Source organism: Dermacentor albipictus, chromosome 1 (assembly GCF_038994185.2).
Source record: "Dermacentor albipictus isolate Rhodes 1998 colony chromosome 1, USDA_Dalb.pri_finalv2, whole genome shotgun sequence".
Lineage (NCBI taxonomy): Eukaryota > Metazoa > Arthropoda > Arachnida > Ixodida > Ixodidae > Dermacentor > Dermacentor albipictus.
In genome coordinates this window covers 497,006,051-497,032,856 of record NC_091821.1, presented here as the reverse complement: position 1 = coordinate 497,032,856, position 26,806 = coordinate 497,006,051, and the positions used below count along the sequence as shown (strand labels likewise).

Genomic DNA, 26,806 nt, shown 5'->3' with positions numbered 1-26,806 from the left:
AGAAACTGGATAGTTTATTACTCAACCCACTCTACAACGTAACGAAGCGCACGCGGCCGTAATGCGAACATAACATGTTTTCATAATTCATCTCAGCAATTAAATAACTTGGCACAATAATAAAAATAAATGCTCCGAGCAGCGCCTAATGAGGGAAACAATAGGTGGTTGGTTCCACGTGGCTGCACAAAACCGTCTGTTCTTATTGACTAGAGTTACCTGAGACTCCCAGTACAATCACTAATATATCCACCGAGATGCCGACCGACGTTGCCGCAGCAGCGAAGCCAAACCTAAAAGGGTAGACGAAAGCACCTCCGCTTTTGTCTACAGTATCTACCGGCTGTTTCAGCGAACACTTACAATTTTTTCAAATTCCCTGTGGCTGATACCAGAATTCTAGTCGATGAGCTGGACTGTATAAAGAGGCGGACATTACTTGGACAACAAATTGAAATGCATAATTGACTGATTGATAAAAAATTACTAAACTAATTTACCTTATGGCAGATATTGCGATTTACAAATTCCAGCCGAGGAGTTTACAAGGTGTATCCACATTGAAATGAATTCTCACGATGACACCGGTTTCTGGATAATATTTCCCGAACTTTGCGGAAAATTTCACTGGCGTTCCAGTTAATTAGATGCTTCAATGCAGAAAAGAGCATTTTGTTATGAAAGTAAGTGGAACGACAGTGCCTTTTTACCGCAAGCATCACCGTGGACATCTCGTAAATGTTGTCATCCGCACAGTTCTTTTCAAGTGGGTATGCCTCATAGTCTCAAACACTAGAATGTGCAAATTGTAATGTCTGCCAGAACGAACCCAATTAGTGAATTTCGGTTTATTAGTGGATTATGCATTTCAAATGTTTGTGCACGTAATGTCCGCCTCTTCGAGTAGACACAAGCTCATGAACTATACTTGCGCTATCTGCCACAGGAAACTGAAAAATTCATTTCTAAAGTGCTTGCTCTCACACCTTGTACAGTGCTAAATGTTTGCAGCGTCTTTGCATTCCTCGATGGAGCAGGAAGGAGGAAGAGAAAGAAGTGCCCAGACCTCCCTGGTGCTCAGGGCCTCTCGCTGCTATGCATTTTTTATGTTCTTGCCATTTTCATGTGAGTAATTTCATCAAGGATGAGCAAGAAGATGTACCCATGACCACCTGAACAAGGTCAGTCGTCTACTTCATCGTTCATTTTCGGACGACGTGCCTTTGGAAGCTCGGACCAGCTTGATTCCAGCGAGAGCTCAAGGCCATAAGCCATAGACTCTGACAGCGAGTACACCAGTCAAAGGGCACAGTGAAGTTAGGAGGCCAAAAGAAGCATATACAGTACTAAAAAACGCGCACGTTCTTTGCTACCGGGGTTTAGCGGAGAGGCGAGAATTAGGAGTTGCATTCCTGATTAATAATAATTTAGCTGGTAAAATACAGGAATCCTATAGCATTAATGAGAGGGTGGCAAGTGTTGTTGTGAAACTTAATAGGAGGTACAAAAAAAGGAAGCTTGTATAGTTCTACGTCCATACATCCAGTCATAATGACCAGGAAGTCGAAAGCTTCTATGAAGACGTGGAATCGGCGACGGGTAAAGTCAAAACAATGTAGAGTATACTGATGGGAGACTTCAATGCCAAGGTAGGCAAGAAGCAGGCTGGAGACAAGGCAGTGGGGGAATATGGCATAGGCACTAGGAATAGCAGGGGAGAGTTATGAGTAGAGGTTGCGGAACAGAATAATATGCGGATAATGAATACCTTCTTCCGCAAGCGGGATAGCTGAAAGTGGACGTGGAGGAGCCCGAACGGCGAGACTAGAAATGAAATAGACTTTATACTCTGCGTTAACCCTGGCACCATACAAGATGTGGACGTGCTTGGGAAGGTGCGGTGCAGTGACCATAGGATGGTAAGAATTCGAATTAGCCTATACTTTAGGAGGGAACGGAAGAAACTGGTACATAAGAAGCCGATGAATGAGTTATTGGTAAGAGGGAAAATGGAAGAATTCCGGATCAAGCTACAGAACTGGTATTCGGCTTTACCACAGGAAGGGCGCCTTAGTGTTGAAACAGTGAAAGACAATCTTATGGGCATCACTAAGGAGTGTGCCATAGAAGTCGGTGGTAACTCCATTAGACAGGATGCCAGTAAGCTATCGCAGGAGACGAAAGATCTCATCAAGAAACGCCAATGTATGAAAGTCTCTAACCCTACAGCTAGAATATTCGAAGGCAGAACTTTCGAAGTTAATGAACAAGCGTAAGACAGCTGACATAAGGAACTATAATATGGATAGAATAGAACATGCTCTCAGGAACGAAGGAAGCCTAAAAGCAGTGAAGAAGAAACTAGAAATTGGCAAGAATCAGATGTATGCGTTAAGAGACAAGGCCGGAAATGTCATTACTAATATGGATAAGATAGTTCAAGTGGTTGAGGAGTTCTATAGAGATTTACACAGTACCAGTGGCAGCCACGACGATACTGGAAGAGAGAATAGTCTAGAGGAATTCGAACTCCCACAGGTAACGCCGGAAGAAGTAAAGAAAACCTTGGGAGCTATGCAAAGAGGGAGGGCAACTGAGGAGGATCAGGTAACAGCAGATTTGTTGAAGGATGGTAGGCAGGTTGTTCTAGGGAAACTGGCCACCCTGTATACGCAATGTCTCATGACTTCGAGCATACCGGAATCTTGGAAAAACGCTAACATAATCCTAATCCATAAAAAAGCGGACGCCAAAGACTTGAAAAATTATAGACCGATCAGCCTACTGTCCGTTGCCTACAAAGTATTTACTAAGGTAATTGCAAATAGAATCAGGAACACCTTAGACTTCCGTCAACCAAAGGACCAGGCAGGATTCCGTAACGGCTACTCAACAATAGACCATATTCACACTATCAATCAGGTGATAGAAAAATGTGCAGAATGAAACCAACCTTTATATATAGCTTTCATTCATTACGATAAAGTTTTTAATTCAGTCTAAACCGCAGCAGTCATGGAGGCATTACAGAATGGGGGTGTAGATGAGCCGTATGCAAAAATATTGAAAGATATCTATAGCGGCTCCACAGCCACCATAGTCCTGCATAAAAGAGAAACAAAATCCCAATAAAAAGAAGGCGTCAGGCAGGGAGATACGATCTCTCCAATGCTATTAACAGCGTGTTTACAGGAATTATTCAAAGACCTGTATTGGGAAGAATTTGGGATAAGAGTTAATGGAGAATACCTTAGCAACTTGCGATTCGCTGATGATATTGCCTTGCATAGTAACTCAGGGGACCAATTGCAATGCACGCTCACTGACCTGGAGAGGCAAAGCCGAAGGGTGGGACTAAAAATATTTTGCGGAGAACTAAAGTAATGTTTGACATTCTCGGAAGAGGACAGCAGTTTACGATAGGTGGTGAGGCACTGGAAATGGTAAGGGAATCCATCTACTTAGGACACTTAGTGACTGCGGATCCGGATCATGAGACTGAAATAAACAGAACAATTAGAATGGGCTAGGGTGCGTTTGGCAGGCATTTTCAGATCATGAACAGCAGGTTGCCATTATCCCTTAAGGGAAAAATTTATAACAGCTGTGTCTTACCGGTACTCACGTACGGGGCAGAAGCCTGGAGGCTTATGAAAAGGGTTCTACTTAAATTGAGGACGACGCAACGAGATATGGAAAGAAGAATGATAGGTGTAACGTTAAGGGATAAGAAAAGAGCTGATTGGGTGAGGGAACAAACGCGAGTTAATGATATCTTAGTTGAATTCAAGAAAAAGAAATGGGCATGTGGAAGACACGTAAGCAGGAGGGTAAATAACCGATGGTCATTAAGAGTTACGGAATGAATTCCAAGGGAAGGGAAGCGTCGCAGAGGGCGGCAGAAAGTTAGGTGGGCGGATGAGATTAAGAAATTTGCAGGGACAACATGGCCACAATTAGTACATGACCGGGGTAGTTGGAGAAGTATGGCAGAGGCCTTTGCCTTGCAGTGGGTGTAACCAGGCTGATGATGATGACGATGATGACACCGTAGTCATGGACCGCCGTATGAAGAAAATGAGCCGTATGTCGACTGAGGCGGCTTCATCGAATCAGAGTGAGCAGGAATCGTTCATGGTTTCTTACGTGCTGCTCTCGACGCCACACAGCGTGAACTGCTTCAGCAGGCAGCCTCTAACCGAATATTTTGAAAATGTGGCCCCTGGGCAAATCAACGAGATCAGGATCAACGCTAGCAAGAACATCCTGACAATAGATGTGACAAATTCCGCAATACTTGAGAAGTCAAAGACCATTCCACAGTTAAGCGCCATCCCCGTCCGCTCCTTTATTATTTACAGGAAGGAGACAACAAGTGGAGCGCTTTCCGACGTGGAGCTCGAAATCAAGCATGCGGACCTCAAGAGTCTTTTGAGGTCATCAGTGCGCATTCTTGAGATTCACCGCATGGGACACGCCCGATGTATCAAGTTAATATTTGCTTCTTCGACATTACCAGCGTCTGTCAAAGTGGGCTATGTGATACACCGAGTACGACTCTTCGTTCCGAGGCCTATTCAGTGCCGGAAATGTCACAAGAAAGTACACGTGAGCGCTGTTTGTAGAAGCAAGGCCACCTGCTCGCGTTGCAGCGGAGAGCTTCATACCACCGACGGTGAGGCATCCTCATTCAAATGTCCTAACTGTACTGGGTCTCACGAAGCGACTTGGAAGGAATGCCCGAAGATGAAACAAGAGGTTCGTATTCTTCGAAAAATGGCAAGAGACCAATCTTCACGTAAAGAGGCTGCTCAATCTGTTCGCCAGAGTCACCAAGGCTCGCGACAGAAGCGTCACAAAACCATTTCAGGAGAACTACCTAGCGCGACACAGGTACCACGACCACCTCTGCCTGTACGTCCATTGAGGACGGTAACAGCGTCTACTGACAATTCAAGGTCGACGAGAGCACGCGGCAAACATTCACCTCCACCGGCTGATACAGACACGGAACGGCCCTTGCGGCCCTCTAGGCCCACGGCCAAGCCAGCGGGCACTAGTGGTCCTATACGCCATGAAGCCGAGAATTATAGGGCCAATGAAACGGGTGACACAACGGGCAAGCAAGGAGATGAACAAAATGAGAAGGAGAGTGTACAAAAAATGCTGAAGCACCTAGCAGAGTCAATGTGCGTGATTCTCGGTGGTCTCGAGACTCCGGCCGCTAAATATGCCCTACAAGTGCTCGCCCTGCTAGAGCCGCTTATAGCAGGTCTTTACATGCTATAAAGATTTTGTTTGGCGCTTGTGCTGTTCACGCAGGGAAGGCCCACACACCAGCTTCGTCCTAGCGCCTCTATTTTTAAGTTCACTTGAATTGGTGTCTACAGACTTGACACGAAACCTGATAGTGGCTTCTAGGATGTCGTTTGTGAATGTTTATCATCAGAGTGCTGAACTTGCTTTCACCTTTGCGCATCCCTCTTGCTATGTCATCATCCTCCCTGATCACCCCTTTATGCCCCCGTTCCCCCTCCCCCTGTGCAGAGTAGCAGGCTAGAGCACCTTAGCTCAGGCCGACCTCTCTGCCTTCTTTCAATTAAATTATCTCTCTCGATGGAGCCGCCCGCCTAAGCCGCTACATTGAGCGGGTCCACTTATCGGCAGCAGAGTTCTCGGCATGCGCTCTATTGTTACGTTCGACTGGAGGCTTTTGAGCGCTCTAGAGGGCTCTCGAGGTGGCGTTTACAATTAGGAGGTAGAAATCGAGCCTTCGGAACAAATGATGGGAGGTTATGCTCCAGCACCCAATTTGCTCGGTGAGAACGTGGCTAGATCCCCCTCTGCCCCACGGTGCCCAAAACCGAGGGCTTTCTAATGCGTCGGGGATGATTTCGGCTGTTTCGGTGCAGTTGCTGTGCCTTGCGTGAGGCGCAAGAAACATATTTTGCATTCCTCAATATGATTATTTACTGATTTGGAAATGACAGCTTAAGGGTGGCCAGAGGCAAAGCGCATGCTAGTGCCTATTTATTCTGAAATGCTTCTTTCTGCACACATACTCCAAGTAGAATCAGGTGTGCGTGTAGAAACGGAGAATAGGTGAAAATCTTCGTAATGTACCACAAACGCACTCTACTTTAAATTTTTCAGGTGATATGGCTTTCATTTTGTGACCTGATTGCAAATGGTCAAACGATCCAACTGCCAGCCACTTTGCGCAACATGTGCACTACGTCATCATCACAGCGCGTCAATTAATCAAGATGGAGCACACTCCCCGCTCCTGCAACCCCCCCCCCCCCTGAAACCTGCCGGAATCGTTCGCGTACTTAGGTCTAGGTGCCCGTTGGTAAAGCCCAGGTGGTTAAAATTATGCCGGCACCGCCCACTACGGTGCGCTTTATAATTATATCGCGTTTTTGGCAGGCAGTGCCCCGAATTAATTTAATTTAGCTTTTTTTTTCGTGCCGCAGTTTTTACAGTAACGCTTAGCAATGCAAAGTCACCAAAGGTAATGGTCGTCCTTCGCCACTTGAATCCTGCTGACTAGGAAAAACCAGTGTTGTTCGTATTGACCAGCATCAGAATAATTCTCCTAGTGTACAGAAAGAGAAATTGTGCTTTGCTGTGTAAGTAGCATTAGCTTTGTCACCAAATGAAAAAACCTAACTCACAGGATTAGGTGTGCCCGTCCAAAGGATAGCTATTCAAAGTGAAGTGTCGCTGAAATGCGCAGAACGGACAAAGAATGTTTGAGCCTAAGGGCGCAGCAAGACAAAAAGCCGTTTCTTTGTAAATTAAGAAAAATCCGTATGTCGTGCGTGACTTGCATGTCATTGGGCTTGCTGCGTGCCGGAATATCGCAGCTCGAAGCAACGGAAAATGTGCCCATAAAATAATAATTCAGGCGAAATAATAAATAACAGAAATAATAACTTAGGCACTTGATTACTCACTCATTATTACACTTAGATGCCATGCAAGCAGACATTACCATTACTATAAGCAGTCTTGATTAAAACATTCATTGAACTGAACAGAAAGTTACTAGTCGGTATTTATCGCGTTTGCTTACAGCACACTTATCTCAAGTATTTATATTATGTGATTCTTTATCACTACCTTGTGTGCACTCAGGAAGGCATTGGCTAAGGCGGCAGCTTCGTTTAAATGAACGTAAAGTAAGCGTCATTAAGCAATATAAATAGGGCATAAACCTGACAAAACATTATTCACACAACGCAAACATTATTCCTGCAACATACATATCGTCAATAAAAAACAATTTACATGAAAACTGAAACAGAAAGAAGTACACTCGGGAGGATACGAAAATTGTGGCATACCATGGTGAACAAACGGGAAAACAGTTGTGTCGCTGTAACGCAGAAGAATAAAATATTTTTAAAAAGAGGCAGGCAGCAACTAAGCTCTACCGCCTACGATAAGCTACAAGTTCATGAAGAATGACAGGTGTGCGAGGGCGCACATGATTTGTTTAGGAAAAAAAGTAGTAAAGATAATATACATACTATAAATACTAAAATATGTCGAGGTGAGGACTCCTGCTAGGCTACATGTCAATCCAGAAAAAAAGATTTGACTATGGCAAGGCTAGCGCCTTCATACATATTCCTTTTGCACTAACAGGTTCGTAATTAATAAAAGAATGTATGCGCTACCGACCGCGTTTGCGAATTTCACTTGCTCCGAAATGCACGACCACTGGAGGTGACCCATACCGAGCGAAATGCAGCTGCGCATGATAGCAGCACATAGCTCTCGTCGACAGTCTTCGTAGCTATCTCTCGATCAACCGAACGGAAATAATGCGTTCATTTTCGTCACAAATGCCTGTAGTATGTTCAACAAATGTGTGGCACTATCGTCCATGATAGATTTTTGCTCAACCGACGTTGTTATCTGTACTGAAACTTAGCTTTCGGTGACGGTAAAAGACCCGGAAAAATTCGATTGCGAAATGGCTTGCAACACCTACAGATATAATAATGATATTCACTCAGTTATGGGAGTTTTGATCGCTATTAATAATTGTTTCTCATGCCTTTCCAGATTATTCACCCTTGCGGATTGTTTGTGTGCGGGTAACTATTTCTAGTCGTGAAATGCTGTTGTGCACTTTTTATAGAGCCCCATCTGCTCCTTCTTTTTGTGGTGAATTTCATGACGTAATTAGCTGGACACTTATCAGGTACTTAACCTGCCAGTAATTGTTCTAGGTGATTTTTGGCAATATTATGCGTGCCAGTGGTTCAATAAATGTTGAGCGCAACTCAACAGAGCTTACTGAATTTTTAAATATTTGTCGCGATTTTAACTTCACTCATCTTCTTCACATGACCTACAAGTATTATCCCTAGATTTGCAAAATTGTCTTCCTCGTTCTAACGACTGTACTTGACTTGGCCTTCCCACTAACACCTTTGCAAGGCGTAAACAATCGCACGATACTTCATTTCACTCTGCGCGGGCATGTTTCAATTAGGAAAGTTGACTACCCCAAAGCTGACTTTACCTCCATCACAAATTACCTCCACGCATTTTTGCCTAACACATAGGAAACTTTTCTGAATGACCTGTTAATGCTATCTAGAATAGCTATGAGCATTAGATAGCATATTTAGTCGATGTTTAGGCACCGAAAAAAAAAAAGATTCCTCCAAATAGTCGCTCACCTCAATTGTTCAATACGTCTCTGAAGCACCTGCGCAACCACAGGAAGTGGCTGTTTCGACGCGAAAAGCTGGCAAATTATGCACTTCGATGGTCTGAATATCACCTAAGTGATATAGACTACTTCTCATGTTGACCACAGACAAAAAGTACCTATTCCATCTCGTGGTATCAAGCGCGTATACGCACTATTTTGTTACGAGAACCTGCATCGACTGGAACCACGTTCCCAGCCCCTTTGCTGTGATTCAAGGCACTTCCAACTTCAAGGCACCTTTAGAGAATTCTCGTTTGTTTGTGAATATTGTGAGCCTGCTGGGATTATTCCGTGTTTTTCTTTCGTGCACACCAGTGTACCGTGGCACACGAATGTAATCATTTCTATTGCTAATAAAATGTACAATGCTGCAACCTTTTCTACAAAATTGTGTTTGATATTTTCCGTACTTCGACCTAGCAGTCCTGTCTCTAATTCACGCATGGGCCCTCAAGGTGTCGAAGAATAAATACATAACAAAAAATCAATGCATGATGCATGATAAAATCAATATACAAAAGGGCTGGACGGTGGAGGTAGAGCACTAGGCAAAGCTGTAAAATTGTCTGGGATATACACTGCGCAATTTCACCGGAAAACGTGAAAAGAGACATAATTCGAATCTTGAGACTTGGCTATGCCTGTATTCTACAGTCACCACCACGGCCGCCAGATGGATGGATGCTATGAGCGTCCATTTTTTTAAACAGGGCGCTAGGTTACGCCACCGGGCTCTGGTTGGTATTTTCCCCACTGTCTTAGCTATGTGTAAATTAAAAAAAGTAGAATCCACAACATGCAGCTTTCTTAACCACTATAGGGGACTTTATTTTTGTCCGCCTCTGTGGTCCGTGACCTTCCCTACTTCTCTGCCACCAAACATTAAATCGCCGCTTACTAATTTCTACAGCAGACATGTTTACTTTCCCTCTGCTATCGCTGAACCCAAAGGCTTCCAGGAGGCCAGATCGGCCTAAACCAATTGCTGGCTAGATATCCTCAGATTATAATAACACATGTTCCATCGTTTCCGCACCTTGATGAGGATGATGATGATGATGATGATGATGATGATGATGATGATGATGATGAACCTCTGTCATGGCGCGCACCCACCAACAAGGATAGGCCTAGAATCGGGCGGTTGGAAGCAGCTAAAGAAAATTCCTATTTGAAGACGAAAAAAAACGCAAAGTAAAAGCAATACAATAAAAGGAAATGGTGCATTAACTAGACTAGTATGCGAGCAAGGAGTCAACTAACTTAATAGAGCAAGGAGTCAACTAACTTAATAGAGAATGTTAAAAGAGGGTATAATTAAGGAGAAATTATTTCTAATAAATAATTTACAGAAACTCATTTAGGTGAAAAGAATGCAGATTTAAAATGTAAAATAAACCTGCAATAATTAGGAGGGCAAATGTTTTGCTTAAGTTAAATAATCAAACACTGCGGAAAAAAAGTTATATCTATCTCTGGTGTGAATATCGTGTACATGATAAAAAGTAGTGGTCTATTGATTCAATTTCCTTACATTCATATTTACATTTATATTACATTTACATTGCATAGAGGGGATATCATCAGACCAGCTTTATGTAAATAAAGATTCAATTGCGGGATGCGGCAGCGTAGTCTGGTGTATCTAACTTCCAATTGCCGAAAAGGACACCACTATTTATTCAAGCAAAAATCGAGGTGCTACCAGTCTGGAGATGATTTGAGCGATAATTCACTTACATCATTTCGCAAAAAAAATTCTGTATTTCGATGCACTTGTGTAAGCTGTATCCAATACAACGCTAATCAAATGTCCATTTAAAGACGCTCTGCCTAATACATCTGCCTTTTCATTTAAGTATAAACCGTGGCGTACTTAAGATAGCTGTATTCGTTGCTGCGGAAAGCGACACACATATCGATAGGGAATCCGCTGACGATTGATTAGCGGAAACGTTGCTCAGCGCTAGAACAATAATCAACAATTCTGCTATCAAAATAGACGTGTAATCTGGAAGGCGCATAGAACAGGACCAACAGAGAAAAGGAGAAAAAATACTTACGACAGCTTCCTCTTCAGACAGTGAAGCATCAGTGGCTATTATACTGCTTGTTTCCAGGCGGGAAAAGTAATCTAGTAATTGGTCACCTTAATATTGGTATGGCATTAGTTTTAAATTCTATCTGGATACTTATCTTGGATTGACCTGTTGGTTCAATGCGTTGAGTTTTTACACTGAATGGTTTTAGCTGTGCCTGTATGAATACAATTTGAGTTGTATGTAGTCGCGGCCAATGATCATTAAAAATGAACCTGGCTCATTAATGTAAACATACATTGATTTTGTTTGAGGAGAATAATAAATTTCTGGGTACGTTTGGACTGTGAGTATCCTGAACCTACTTTTTAGACACGGTATTCGCGCTTCCATTTAGCGACCGGTGTTTGCAACAAACCTAGGGAGTCCAAGGCAAAATCGCAGAGCTTCCCTTTCTAACAAAACCAGAGGCTGAAATTTATATGCTGTGCTGCCGGAAAACAACACACACCCAAATTGCATGATGGGTCGAACATACATTTTATATATCATAATTAATGTACGTCTTCGCAACCAACATCGTCGGTTACTGATCATACGCAACCATCGCACGGCACGAGTTGCCTTAGACGTGGCAGTTTCAATTTTGCTGTTCCAGTTTAGAGCCCCATCATACGTGATGCCCAGGTATTTAAGAGAATGTACCAGGGGAATTAACTCTCTGGGATACATGAGTGACATGTGAACGAGAACATTTAAACGAAAGAGAAGAAGTGCCCTTTTAGTGACATTCAGAGACATATGTAAGCTCTCCATCCAAGTTTCAAGAGTGCACAAATAAGTAATCTCGTAACGATTCATAAAGTAAATGTAAATCACCATTCGATGCAACAAAGCGATGTCATAGGCATAAACTTATATTTGAATGTCCTGGAGCAAAGGGATGACTGATATTTGTAGTACCCCGCGTTTCTGCTTATACCTAGACGATGAACATCCGCATTGAAAACAGTACAATTATATATCCCTTAAAAATTCTGAAACGCATGCCGTGATGTCTTTCAGAAACCTGTAACTCTCTAACTGCTTTATCAGTATGCCATGCTCCACACAATCACGAGCTTTAGCTGGATGTAAGGTCACTAATGCTGAATATCTTTTTCGGAGACGAGCAAGCTGCATGCGACTCTCTGAGTCTACGTGCGCACACCATATCGAGCACCCAGATCTAAAGCATATTTGACTGGTGCTAAGGATTGAGTTTTCAGAAATGTAGGTTGTAATTCGGACATTCAAAATTCTTCCTATTAGTTTAAACAAATGGGATATGAGAGAAATTGGTCTAATAATGTTTATATTATATTCAGCTCTTTGTTTTTTAGGTATGGGAATTAGCTTGACAATTTTACATTCCGAAGGTATCCGGACATTTTTTCTGAGAGCAATTTACCATATTCATATTTTCTCGTGGCTGTGGTAACTCCATTGCGACCTGGCGCTGAAGAAGGCAGAGAGCGAAGAACATCCGCAAGTTCTTGTAATGTGACTTCCCTAAATTGCTGTAGCAGTAATGGTTTCAACAGCTACGGTGGAGCTACTGAAGTGAATCTGGTTTCGAGCCCCTTTCCAATATTTTCCAGCAATTCGGACAATTCACGTGGCGAAAAGGCAAAAAGTTAATATTTGCTGGAATAGGAATCATCTTTCGAGAGCGTAAATATCTGAAGTGGGCGCTTTTGTTTCTAGATTTAGACAGATAAGTGAATTTATTGATATCATATTCATATTTGCCATTAGCTATCGTACACCTGAAAGACGCAGCAATAAATTAGCAATCCCTCCAAATGTTTGGACATTGATTGCAAAGAAGTTCCTTCGAGACAGATTTTCGTTTTCGGTGAGCGCGCGTGCATTCTCAACTCCACCATGGACTGAAAGATTCACCTGTGCCGAAGGTTAAATTAAAAGCTGCATTTTTCAAGGAGCCTTTTGAAACTGCACTGAGGCTCACAGCTCTAATATTCTCTTTCATATCTGTACGGGAAAGCGTCGTACATTTCAAATCTTTTTGTAATTTGTAATAGTTTATAAATGTGGTATGTTTCCTCCTGAAAGAAATCACAAGGAAATCCATCTCAGCAATAATAGGACGGTGATCGGTGTTTGTAACGCAGTCCATAGTATTCCGCGAGGATACAGCCAGAGACGCGCTGCACAAAACAAGATATATGGCTGATTGAGACTTACCTCGAACAAACGTAGCAACTTTTGAATTTCAACACGATAGTTTATAATCAAGAGTCTTGTCCCACAGCCGTTTTCCCCTTAAATGACTGACTTTATTGAATTTTAGACAATATACAGTTGTCCAGGTGAAGAGGGCTAAAGGGGACACACGTGCTGCGAACTAAAGTCACCAGCGAGTACTCTGGCTCTTCTGCAGGAAGTTAATGCGCTGTCTAGAGATCGGATATCCTGTACTCCTGCTAGGAAATATAAGTTAACTAAGGTAAAAGGGTAGCAGACTGCGAGTGTTATGTCTAATGCTAAAATTTCACATTCAGCAGACATACACTGATACAAAATTATGGCCCTGTGACTGTGTTTAGCTGAATATCATGCAAGAAACGCCACCTCTTCTGGAAGGTTGCTTCAAATGAAATAATCGGTAATTTTTTAGGAAAAGCTTCTGACCATTACAGACCAAGGTTTCTTGTAAGACTATTATGTCTGGAGAAAATTGAGTAGAAATATATGATAAATATACAGTAGCTTAAACAATCGAACGGCAATTACACTGCAGTATCTTTAGAGAGCCTATGCTGAAGTTAGAACGGCAGCACAAACTGCCTGATCCAAAATACTCTGTTTCAAAAAGTCCTTTTTGAAGAGGTGCTGTTTTGGCCATTTAACTTAGGGAAAATTTAACTTAGGGAAAATTTTGAATCTGGTGCGTTTCAATCTATTAATTTCCATTTGTACATCCTGAAACTCTTCATAATCGTCCGTTAGTGGTTCTGGTTCCGTCTTAACTACCTGAGTAGAAGGTCCTGCACAAGGAGAATCGCCTAACAGATTGGGCGACGATCTTTGCTTTTGAGCTAGATTTAGAACATAACAAACTTGGGAAGCATGACCCTGGTTAGAGGCAGCACTAATGAACTATGCCACCTGACTAGACAGCATTTGTGCAAAAGATTCAAACATTTTTGTCGCAAGACGTTCGATAGCCTTTTCCGCAGCTTTCTCTACTGCGTTAGCTATGGCCTTGGATACAAAAACATCTACGCCAGCACTGTGACTAGCTGTTACGCATGCATAGCCCTGGGCTCGTCCTTGAACCTGTCACTACTTCCCTACGTGAGCATCACCTGCCTTCCATCACTTCCAGTATTCTTATTTCTCGTTCCTTGGCCGAACAATTCGAATAGTCTGCAGCGTGAGCTACATTTAACAGACAACATAACTCTTCCTGAGATTTACAGTCTGTGCTTACATGATTTTCTCCGCAAAGTCAGCATTGAGAAACTGATCTGCAGCCTTTGATGCTGTGCACGTAACGCCAACATTCAACGCACTGTAGTGGCCGTGGAGAAAGTGGCTCTACTCCATATATCAGGGGTGATGCCTTAATTTCACATGAACGGACTGTTCCCGCGACTATAACAATCACCGATCCCGCGGGTGACTTCTTGTTCTCAATAATTCGGCTAAATCGGTATACAGAAACTGAGGGGTCCAGGCTCACGTCTACCCCGCGAACTAACCCTTTCGAGCAAGCAAGGTGTGTTGGAATAAACGGGCTCACCCGATTCGATGCAAACTCGGAACAGTTGAGGAGGTCTCGAACGCACTCATGGTCTGAGCAACTGCACAGAATACCACCGCGACCACCGCAGCAAGCACATGCTTCTTCTACCTTGTTGTATCTCGCTTTATAAGAACGCGTTCTAAGGCATCTTGATCTCTCTTCGAAAAGTAAAGAGCTTCCTTTTGAGTTGTCATAAATTGTTTCTTTCCTCATCTCGCGTCTTCATCCTAGGTAGTTACTCAAAGCAGGTTTCTCTCTTTTATTGCTGCCATCCATGAGGTTGTTGTAGCGTCTCTAACATTGCATTTGACGTTCCTCGCTGCCATGTTACTTAATATACCTGTCGGAGATTTGCTGGTAAGCTTCCTAGTTATTTTCCTCCAGTGTTAATCAATGTTTTTCTCGTGCAAGTATCTGAAACCTCTACCATTCCATTTATTATCTTCCATATTCCTACGTCAATGTTCAGAATCACTTTTACCCTGAGCTTCGATCAGTTCAAAACTTGTCCCGCCCGAATTGCTCTGCACAGCTTCATTTTTAATGCTCGCGTGAGCGCCCAATTGCGAGGCGTCCCACTGACCTTTGGTTGCTATTGAGTCCTGATTGAACCCGTGACATCAAGCAAAAAATCGCATTTCAGAATGTATCTCCTGGCACCATTACACCTTTTCACATACTCCGGAGCCCCTCCTACTTATTGTATCCCCATAACGTTGTGTGTTCCATTATGGCCGCCCCTCCCCCCCATTTCTATTTCCTTTCGCTATTGTTCTTTCCTATGTTCCTAGATATCTATCGCCTTTGTTTATTCGTACACCAAGGTATTAGCATTCTTATACCCGAGCTACTTCCTGGCCTGGCATTAAAACAGTCCGTTCACTGCTTTTATTATACACCATAAAAGCTTAATTTTAACGCTCAATTTCAATCCTAACTTATCGCATTCTTCTCTAGAGCCTGCGGCAAACAGCGCCATCTCGTGGCAGTCAGGCGCGTGCAACGCATTGCACTTTTTTCTGGGAGCCGCAGCGAATGGGCTGGCCGGAGCAAAACCTGTCAGTGCGCTCAATTTCGGAGACCATGAACAAATTCGCCTATTTCATTCAAATTGCCGTTCTTCAGCTAACAGCGCTCAGACGCGCTCTCATTCTCTAGTTAGGACCGCGGACAAATTCTGTCAGAATCTCGATCGCGAGGTTCCTCTGATGGCTTTGACAGCAGCTGCATGTTCGGAATTGGCGAGCTTTCGTGGGTTTTATTGTCGAGAGGACTCCGCATTCGGTTCGAGCTTATTTGAAGCGCGGTAGGCAGCAGTCGAAGGTGCCCTATTTTTCTGAGAGGCTTGCTTCGATGCTAGGAATTGAGCAAAACGCGCAGTTTGGCAGACGATTAGCTGCATCACTCCTAAACTGGATTGCCAAAGTTTTTGCTATTTATCTGATACGATTGAATGTGCCACCACCCTTTAATACTAGTGGTACATGAGCCATTCACATGCAGCGATATCGCTTATGAGCTCTGATTCTCACTGTCTTGAGATCCTACTGAAATATGCTGCCTTAATTTTATTCTCGTACGCAAACTATCGACACCACAGGAAGTACACAATAAGAAGCATCTCCTAAAGTCCTAGCAAGGGCATCGACTTCGCCTAGGTACGTACGAGCTTGTCAGAAAAAGTAGTTTTCTTGCATTCTTGCGTAGGTGTGCTCGGCAGTTTCAATGCCCTCAAGTTTTGAGGGTGGCTGAATTGTCCATCAAACATTCCAAGGCTTTCGCTTTTCGCAATGCATAGTAACTCTGGCGCGTGTATTTTTAACCCTCCTACCTTTCCTGTCGCCTCTCTCTCACAAAAAATGCCTCGTAAAGTAGGCAGTTCAAATCACTTAGATGAAAAGACGAGAAGTCGTGCCCAAGAACTGCAAATATTCATGGGCGGGTCAATTAATGCTATCATCTTCATTTACTCAGCAGCTATAGCGTTTAAGACCTGCACTGCGAGCCAGCTTTAACCAGAATCAAAGCCTTCCTTTTTCCCTCTAAACAGCATGTTTGTTGAAGTAGGATCGCCGTGTTTGGATTTACAGCTTCAGTACAGCCCTTGACAATATTTTAGCGAAGAAAAGAAGAGCTATTGAGGGATATACCCTCCGACGATTTCTAGTGGACAAATCTCTACAGCGGTTTTGCTCGGGGAACACAGCTCACGCTAAGAGTCCATGCGCTGCGCTGCCGTTCAGCCCAAACACTGGTGACTAATATTAAACACCTTTACAATATTCCCTTCAGTCACGGCGTCCAGGTTTGTGGAGGCGGCCTATTTTTGCCCTTTATGCGCAGTGATAGCGAGAAATAAAGCACAAACATTAAGCTTACGGTAAATTGAACATTCTGCTAATCTTCCATTTACTTCCATTTTACGGCTGCGTGGTATGTTTTGTACAGAGTCCCGCTTTGTTTAAGGAACGTTTGACACGAGGCATGTCGGTAGCAACCTCGAAATATGTTTTTCTTTCTTGAAATGCTTGCGGCCAATAAATACCTTGTCTATGAAATTGGAGCGAGCGATTCAATTTTTTTTCTAAAGAAACATAGCATCACTGATTTAGCAATATTCGAATATTAAGTTCCTCTGTAATAATGATTGCTTATCATAAAATACACAAAGAGTCGTTCTGCCACATGGATTTGCTTTCAGTGCAGTCTCAACCGCACTCGTATAAAGTTATCTATGCTTCACGTATGTATAGACAGTCGACCATAATTCGTCACTGAAGGGGATAAAAAGCTTGTGCTTCCTTTTTAAGAATTTCAGTAAGAAGACAAGACAATGCGGAAACCGTATGCGTGCTTAGGCCCAATTGATTTCCCATCACATCGTGTGTACAATACAGTGGACGAAAATGTTCAACTGAGCGCGCATGAGATTTACTTTGTCATTATTTAACCCGCTGATTGTTTAATGTATTTGTACATGCAGTGCTAATTTTCATTTTCTTTTACACTGTTTCACTGCTGCCGGTAAAGTGTGATGGCCAGTAAACATTTTCAAGCCCTTTTCAAGTTTTTTTCTTTGCTGCCCACAACATCATTGTCTTGCAATGCTGATGTCCAACATAAAATTGAATTCAACTGAGATTGTCGCAGCCTTAAAGACGTCAAACCTCGAAGGGCTCTGTGAGTAGTTTAACAGTGGGTAGGAAGTATTTACAGCATTTACAACACCTCTACTGGACAACCGGAAGTAACCCCTAGCAGTAATCATTGGTCCGCTTCCCTCATGAACTTCATTAAAGCCGTAAGGCATGCTCAAAACTTCTTGGGCTTGTCTACATTGCACAGCTGAAATGCGTCGACATATTGTCACAGTTTCGCTCGATTGTTGCCGGCTTGGAGAGCAGAGATAGGCACTGATGGCGAGCCGCAACTAGTTTATAATATCAGTGCAAGGCGCCTCCGATATTATGTGTGCTCAGGCCCTCAAGCTTTATAGGCTGGTCTTAGGCGTTCTGTTGACTTCCCTGTCATAATGCATAACCTGTTTATATCAACTGCGGTCAGAAGACTTCTCGAGTCAGACTCCTATTACATGTGTTTTGCTTTGGCCAACTCCAACATATGCTTGCAAATTTTCTGGTAATATCACGCCCCTCAGTTGTCTTTCGCCATCGGTTTTGCTGACGTTCTCCTAATCCTCATTTGCCCACTCTGATAAAGCCATTTATACCTGCTATGCATAATGCATGACCTAGCCAAATTCATTTCCTTCTTTTAAACTGGACTGCAATATCAGCTATGCAAGTTTGCATTCATATCCATGGTGGTACCCGCCTTATGTTATAGCACAACACCTACAATTTTCTATTTAAGTGATCACTTGCTGGTGCATTGCAAACTCTCGAGTGATCTGTTTAAGGTCGGCGCTTTGTGCGGGCTCATTTAGCTCAATCATGTTATGTGAGATATGCACCGAGCACTTATGATGCAGAAAAATAAAAGGAATTTGAATAAAATAGTGAGTCATCCTGTCTATCTTACAAAGTTTCAGCGCCAAGCGTTTGCACTGTCATAGCGCATCAATTGTGTACTTGGATTTATTGTACCAAGGCAGGCTGCCGGTTATGACTTGCGAGATGTTTTGAAATACGCACAAGTTAACTTTTGTTCATCTGTGATCATCCTTCTGATGGCTCCCATCCCATTTCATTAAGTCTAAGCAAAGGTGTACCTCATGGGCTTCAAGGCGGTGACTAACAATCAGGAAGGATCATGTTCCTTCGTCAATCCGTTGAGCATTACTTCAATCGAGTGAATGGTAATTTCTACTTGCTCTTAGGTTTTGCTAGTTTTTCTGTTCTAACGTTTTGTTGTGTAATTTCCAGCGTTAGTATGGAGTGCTTCCGGATACTGCAAATAGCTTGTTTCGGAAATCTTTATGCAATCACTCCCATGATGTCTGTGGTATTGCGCTTTCAAAACATGTCAGAAATATTTTATTTCTTATTATTCAGTATGTAGCGAAGAAAGACGCGAGTCGGTTCAGCGCTACTGGCTCTAAACGCTAGTGGGTCGAGCGCTCCTGGCTCAGCAACGGCTCGCGTGCTTGGAAGCTGTGACTGCCCTGCCCGTCGACGTTGCGCTGCTCCGAGCTCTGCCAAATAAACACCTTTAGAATTTGGAGTGTGCGGGGTACCCTTAGACGATCATCCTGGAACTCCGGTCCCGTACCTTACCGTCTACCATGCCCCAAGACGCCTCCCAGGAAAACGCCTCCTCCTGAACGCACGAGCGTCTCTCTTCGCTACAAGTAATTTATTTATTTGTGTATTTACATATAAGCACAACCGATCTCATGCGAGACCATAGACGGAATGACATGAACTCTAGTAAAGAATATTGTCACGTGGTCGTGACGTTGAATAACACAGTAGCAGTACTGTGAACGACAAAACTAACTTTTATTGGGCGAACCTGTGCCCACAAAACAGGCTACACTTATAGCACAACGATAGCGGCGAACACGCTCGGCGATCGTCGAAAATCTGATCAGCGGGTCAAGCGCGTCGGCTTTTATAGATCAGTCGTCGAATGTTCCAGATTAACCGGTGGGACTCGCGTGTCTTCCACAAAGTTCTACACCATTCGTGTCACGCGATGAAATCTGATAACACAAGGTTTGGCGACAACAGACACGCGGATAGAAGCATCGCTAACTTTCCAGAAACGTCGGATACATGCAGGCGCGTCCCTCGCTGTGCGATTACAGTTGTTAAGCGGCGAAACGTGGTCGCCCGATAAAGATAAGTACACGTGTCAATACCCCCCTCTTAAAAAGCATCGACCCGATGCTGCAAACAAACGAAAGTAATAAATAAGCACTCGCAGCAAAGAAAACAACAAAATAAGGGAAGTTCGTTAGCGTCCGTAAAACGGTTTAAGACGCACCACGTGGACTACTTCAGGTCGTGCGCGGCGCCGCTGTGAATGCGAAATGCCGTCTGGCACGACCTCATAGTCCAGTGCGCCAAGACGTCGGATGACCTTGTAGGGTGCGAAATAGCGTCGCAGTAGTTTCTCACTCAGTCCTCGTCGGCGTATCGGGGTCCATACCCAAACACGGTCGCCGGGCTGGTACTCGACAAAGCGTCGTCGGAGGTTGTAGTGTCGGCTGTCGGTACACTGCTGGTTTTTGATCCATAGACGGGCGAGTTGTCGGGCTTCTTCGGCGCGCTGGAGATAGGTAGCGACATCAAGATTCTCTTCGTCAGTGACGTGCGGCAACATGGCGTCGAGCGTCGTCGTCGGGTTCCTGCCGTAAACCAACTTGAACGGCGTGATCTGCGTTGTTTCTTGCACCGCCATGTTGTAAGCGAATGTTACGTACGGCAGGACGGCATCCCACGTCTTGTGTTCGACGTCGACGAACATCACTAGCATGTCGGCGAAGGTCTTATTCAGCCGCTCCGTAAGACCATTCGTCTGCGGATGGTAGGCCGTTGTCCTCCTGTGCCTTGTCTGACTGTAGCTCAGAATGGCTTGAGTGAGCTCCGCTGTAAAGGCCGTTCCTCTGTCGGTGATGAGGACTTCTGGAGCACCATGTCGCAACAGGATGTTCTCGACAAAAATTTAGCCACTTCGGCTGCGCTGCCTTTCGGTAGAGCTTTAGTTTCAGCGAAGCGGGTGAGATAGTCCGTCGCCACGACAATCCACTTATTTTCGGAAGCGGATGTCAGAAACGGTCCCAACAAGTCCATCCCGATCTGCTGAAAAGGTCGGTAAGGAGGCTAGATCGGCTGTAGTAATCCCGCTGGTCTTGTCGGTGGTGTCTTGCGTCGCTGACAGTCGCGGCATGTCGTGACGTAACGGGCGACATCGGCGGTTAGGCGCGGCCAGTAATGCCTTTCTTGTATCCTCGATAGCGTCCGGGAGAAACCGAGGTGCTCAGCGGTCGGGTCGTCATGTAGGGCGTGCAGTACTTCTGGACGTAGCGCCGACGGAACAACAAGAAGGTAGTTGGCGCGGACTGGTGAGAAGTTCTTCACGAGTAAGTTGTTTTGAAGCGTGAACGAAGATAAGCCACGCTTAAGTGCCCTTGGGACAACGTCGGTGTGCCCTTCCAAATACTCGATTAGGGCTTTTAGCTCCGAGTCTCCTCGTTGCTGTTCGGCGAAGTCTCCCGCGCTTATTATTCCAAGGAAGGCGTCGTCATCCTCGTCATCTTGCGGCGGCGGGTCAATGGGGGCGCGGGATAGGCAATCGGCATCTGAGTGTTTTCGTCCGGACTTGTAGGTTACAGTGATGTCGTATTCTTGTAGCCTGAGACTCCACCGTGCCAGCCGTCCTGAGGGGTCTTTTAGGTTAGCTAGCCAACACAACGCGTGATGATCGCTGACCACTTTGAGTGGCCTGCCATATAGGTAAGGGCGAAATTTCGCTGTGGCCCAAACGATGGCGAGGCATTCCTTTTCGGCTGTAGAATAATTGCCTTCTGCTTTTGACAATGATCGGCTAGCGTAAGCTATCACGTGTTCATGTCCATCTTTTCTCTGGACTAGGACGGCACCGAGGCCTAGGCTACTGGCGTCAGTGGGTATTTCGGTATCGGCGTGCTCGTCGAAGTGCGCAAGTACGGACGGCGACTGCATGCGTCGTTTGAGTTCTTGAAATGCGTCGCCCTGTGGAGTTTCCCACTTGAATTCGACGTCACATTTAGTTAGCTGTGTCAGCGGCTCAGCGATGCGTGAAAATTTCTTGACAAATCGCCTGTAGTAGGCACACATGCCAAGAAATCTACGCACTGCCTTCTTGTCGGTGGGCTGCGGGAACTTTGCGATGGCCGATGTTTTCTGCGGGTCGGGACGTACTCCGGATTTGCTGATGACGTGGCCTAGGAATAGAAGCTCATCGGAAGCGAAGCGGCACTTTTCTGGCTTCAGAGTGAGCCCTGATGACTTGATGGCCTCTAGTACTGTGGCAAGCCGCCTAAGGTGATCGTCAATATTTTCGGCGAATACAACGACGTCATCCAAGTAAACGAGACAGGTCTGCCACTTCAATCCTGCTAAAACCGTGTCCATCACGCGCTGGAACGTTGCAGGCGCCGAGCACAGTCCAAATGGCATAACCTTGAACTCGTAGAGGCCGTCTGGGGTGATGAAGGCGGTCTTTTCACGATCTCTTTCGTCGACTTCTATTTGCCAATAGCCAGACTTGAGGTCCATCGAGGAGAAGTATTTAGCGTTGCAGAGCCGATCCAATGCGTCGTCTATCCGTGGGATAGGGTATACGCCCTTCTTCGTGATCTTGTTCAGACGACGATAATCGACGCAGAAACGAAGGGTTCCGTCGTTTTTCTTCACCAGCACAACAGGAGATGCCCACGGGCTTTTCGACGGCTGGATGATGTCGTCGCGCAGCATTTCGTCGACTTGTTCTCTTATAGCTTCACCTTCTCGCGTCGAAACTCGGTAAGGGCTCTGGCGAAGTGGTCGAGCGTACTCCTCGGTGATTATGCGATTTTTGGCGACTGGTGTTTGTCGAATCCTCGATGACGTCGAAAAGCAGCCTTTGTATCGCCGGAGCAGACTTCTGAGCTGCTGTTGCTTAATCACGGGGAGACTTGGACTAATGTCGTAGTCTGGTTCGGCAACCATGGTCGTCGGGGTAGATGCGGCGGAATCCGAGAGGACAAACGCATTGCTGTTTTCCAGAATTTCCTCGATGTATGCGATCGTCGTGCCCTTGTTGATGTGCTTGTACTCCTGGCTGAAGTTTGTCAGCCACACTTTCGTGTTTCCTCCGTGCAGTCGAGCGATCCCTCTAGCGACGCAAATTTCACGGTCTAGCAGTAGACGTTGGTCGCCTTCGATGACACCTTCTAAGTCAGCGGGTGTTTCGGTGCCGACCGAAATAACTATGCTGGAGCGAGGCGGGATGCTCACTTGATCTTCGAGCGCACTCAAGGCGTGGTGACTACAAGGGTTCTTCGACGGTATCGCATGGTCTTCCGACAGAATTATTGACTTCGACTTCAGGTCGATGACTGCGCCGTGTTGGTTGAGGAAGTCCATGCCGAGAATGACGTCTCGTGAACACTGTTGGAGGATAACGAAAGTGACAGGGTAAGTCCGGCCGTGAATGGTAATTCTTGCCGTGCACATTCCAGTCGGCGTTATGAGGTATCCTCCGGCCGTACGAATTTGAGGGCCTTCCCCCGTAGTCTTAACTTTCTTCAACTGGGCGGCGATGTGTCCACTCATGACGGAGTAATCAGCCCCTGTGTCGACTAAGGCGGTGACTGCGTGGCCGTCAAGAAGCACGTCGAGGTCGGTGGCTCTTTGTGTTGCATTACAGTTCGGTCTTGGCGTCGGATCACGACTGCGTCGCGTTGACTTGTGGCTGGTATGTGACGTCGTCAGGTCGTCTTTCGTCGTCGCATTCTTTCCTTCCAGACTTCGTCGGGAAGGCGGTGTGTCGTTATGTCGTCGAGGTAGTTTCTTCGGCGTCTTCGTCGGCGGCGGAGGATCTTCGACAGTTCGACGGACAGCAACCGCACCTCCATCGGTTGCTGCTTTTAGTTTTCCGGATATGGGCTCGCTGACCGGCCCCGAGCTGGGCCAGTGTATGGTCGGCGCTGCGGCGACAAGTAGCGGCCTGGTGATGGTGAACGCGACGGTCGTCGAGAACTCCACTGAGCAGCCGCGAGGTAGTCAGCGATATCGCGAGGGCGTTCACCTTGCTGCGGGCGCAGAGCGTTGACGGCGAAACCTCACAGTCCCATTTCCCGGTATGGACATCGTCGGTAGACGTGACCCGCTTCCCCGCAGTGGTAGCAGAGCGGGCTGTGGTCAGGAGCGCGCCAAACGTCGGTCTTCCTCGGGTAGCTGCGCTGGGCGACGGGTGGGCGCGCTGTCGGTGGCGGCGGCGGTGGTCGACGGAATTGCGGCCTTACAGGGCCCTGGTGCGGTCGCTGAGGAGGGCCTTGACGGCGTACGACGGCGGCGTAGGTCATCGCTTCGGGTTGGGGTTGCGGTAATTGAGGGTGCACCTCCGGAACTCCAAGCGACCGCTGAACCTCATCTTTGACGATGTCAGCGATCGAGGCCACTTGAGGCTGCGACGACGGGAAGATCTTTTGAAGCTCCTCTCGTACGACTGCCCTGATAGCCTCGCGCAGGTCTTCGGAGGCCAGTGATTGAACTCCGGCATAGTTTGTGGCATTGGTGTGGCGGTCGAATTGCCGGTTTCACATCTCGAGTGTCTTCTCGATGCTAGTGGCCTCGCGAAGAAACTCGTCGACAGTCTTCGGTGGGTTTCGTACCATACCGGCGAAAAGTTCCTCCTTAACACCACGCATTAGTAGCCGGACTTTCTTTTCCTCGGACGTTTCCGGGTCGGCGTGGCGGAATAGGCGGCTCATTTCTTCTGTAAAAATCGCGGTGGTCTCGTTGGGCGGCCGCACTCGGGTTTCCAGTAGTGCTTGGGCTTGTTCTCGGCGTACGACGCTTGTGAATGTCTTCAGGAAGCCACTTCGGAAAAGGTCCCAGGTCGTTAACGTGGCTTCTCTGTTCTCGAACCACGTCCTGGCAGCGTCTTCCAATGCGAAGAAGACATGTCGCAGTTTGTCGTCGCTGTTCCAGCTGTTAAATGCAGCGACCCTCTCGTACGTCTCGAGCCAGGTTTCCGGGTCCTCGAATGTTGAACCGCGGAACGTGGGGGGCTCCCTGGGCTGCTGCAGCACGACGGGGGATGCTGGGACTGCCATTGGGGAGGCCTTGGTGGCAATCGATCTCTTCAATGCTATTCACAGCATGTTTACAGGAGGTATTCAGAGACCTGGATTGGGAAGAATTGGGGATAAAAGTTAATGGAGAGTACCTTAGTAACTTGCGATTCGCTGATGATATTGCCTTGCTTAGTAACTCAGGGGACCAACTGCAATGCATGCTCACTGACCTGGAGAGGCAAAGCAGAAGAGTGGGTCTAAAAATTAATCTGCAGAAAACTAAAGTAATGTTTAGCAGTCTCGGAACAGAACAGCAATTTACAATAGGCAGCGAGGCACTGGAAGTCGTAAGGGAATACATCTACTTAGGGCAGGTAGTGACTGCGGATCCGGATCATGAGACGGAAATAATCAGAAGAACAAGAATGGGCTGGGGTGCGTTTGGCAGGAATTCTCAGATCATGAACAGCAGGTTGCCATTATCCCTCAAGAGACAAGTATATAACAGCTGTGTCTTACCAGTACTCACCTACGGGGCAGAAACCTGGAGGCTTACGAAAAGAGTTCTACTCAAATTGAGGACGACGCAACGAGCTATGGAAAGAAGAATGATAGGTGTAACGTTAAGGGATAAGAAAAGAGCAGATTGGGTAAGGGAACAAACGCGAGTTAATGACATCTTAGTTGAAATCAAGAAAAAGAAATGGGCATGGGCAGGACATGTAATGAGGAGGGAAGATAACCGATGGTCATTAAGGGTTACGGACTGGATTCCAAGGGAAGGGAAGCGTAGCAGGGGGCGGCAGAAAGTTAGGTGGGCGGATGAGATTAAGAAGTTTGCAGGGATGGCGTGGCCACAATTAGTACATGACCGGGGTCGTTGGAGAAATATGGGAGAGGCCTTTACCCTGCAGTGGGCGTAACCAGGCTGATGATGATGGTGGCAATCTTCCTGCACGTCTCAGGTAGAAGTCCGTGCTCTGGGGGCAGTCCTTGCAGCCGGCGGCTAGCTCGCTGGTCTTGGGCGACGTTGGTTTTGTCCTCGGGCTTCGGGCTTGGATCGCGGCTTTGCGGGGGCGTTCGGTACATGAACGCACAAGCACCTCCACCAGATGTCACGTGGTCGTGACGTTGAATAACACAGTAGCAGTACTGTGAACGACAAAACTAACTTTTATTGGGCGGACCTGTGCCAACAAAACAGGCTGCACTTATAACACAACGATAGCTGCGAACACGCTCGGCGATCGTCGAAAATGTGATCAGCGGATCAAGCGCGTCGGCTTTTAATGATTAGCCGTCGAATGTTCCAGATTAACCGATTGGACCCGCGTGTCTTCCACAAAGTTCTACACGATTCGTGTCACGCGATGAAATCTGATAACACAAGGTTCGGCGACAACAGACACGCGGATAGAAGCATCGATAACTTTCCAGAAACGTCGGATACATGCAGGCGCGTCCCTCGCTGTGCGATTACAGTTGTTAAGCGGCGAAACGTGGTCGCCCGATAAAGATAAGTACACGTGTCAATATACAAAGTCATCAACTACTAGCTCAGTTTACACAAGCAATTCGTGAGCTCCAACATAAACGATTAAGTGACTACTTATAGTAAACGCGTCAGCGACGTCCTTTAACACAAATCTTTCTTTCTTAGTACATTTAATGTTATATCTGTTGCGCTGATACAAATAACTTGTGCTTTTTAGCCGCACAATATTTTAAAGATTGCCTGTGGCAGATAGTATAATTGCAACGCTCGAGCTAAACTACACGATGTAGTGTATATTACTTATACGACCGAACAGAACTATTAAGCTAATTGCACTAATTAACGTTAGTGTTAGTTTATTTATGGCACATATTTAAATCTGCAAATAGCTAATCAGCTGGCAAGGCATATTGACTTTGAACCAATTCTAAGGATGGCACCACTTTCAATATATGAGCAGTCAAACCTGCAGTAATGATGAAAATGACGTACAGCGCGA

The 26,806-nt window shown here is 45.7% G+C and overlaps 1 protein-coding gene across 7 annotated transcripts in view; it reads left to right on the top strand.

Moving 5' to 3' along the window:
• Window positions 1-1,059: 1,059 nt before the first annotated feature.
• The window catches only part of LOC135908811 (uncharacterized), a 683,451-nt gene continuing 657,704 nt past the window's right edge, over window positions 1,060-26,806 (top strand). For 3 of the 7 annotated variants that reach the window (XM_065440642.2, XM_065440641.2, XM_065440640.2), the window contains exon 1: window positions 1,060-1,181. The gene's annotated coding sequence lies outside the window, so the exon portion shown is untranslated. The remainder of the gene's footprint in view (window positions 1,182-26,806) is intronic. The other 4 variants (XR_010566433.1, XR_010566432.1, XM_065440643.2 and 1 more) reach the window with 4 other exon arrangements.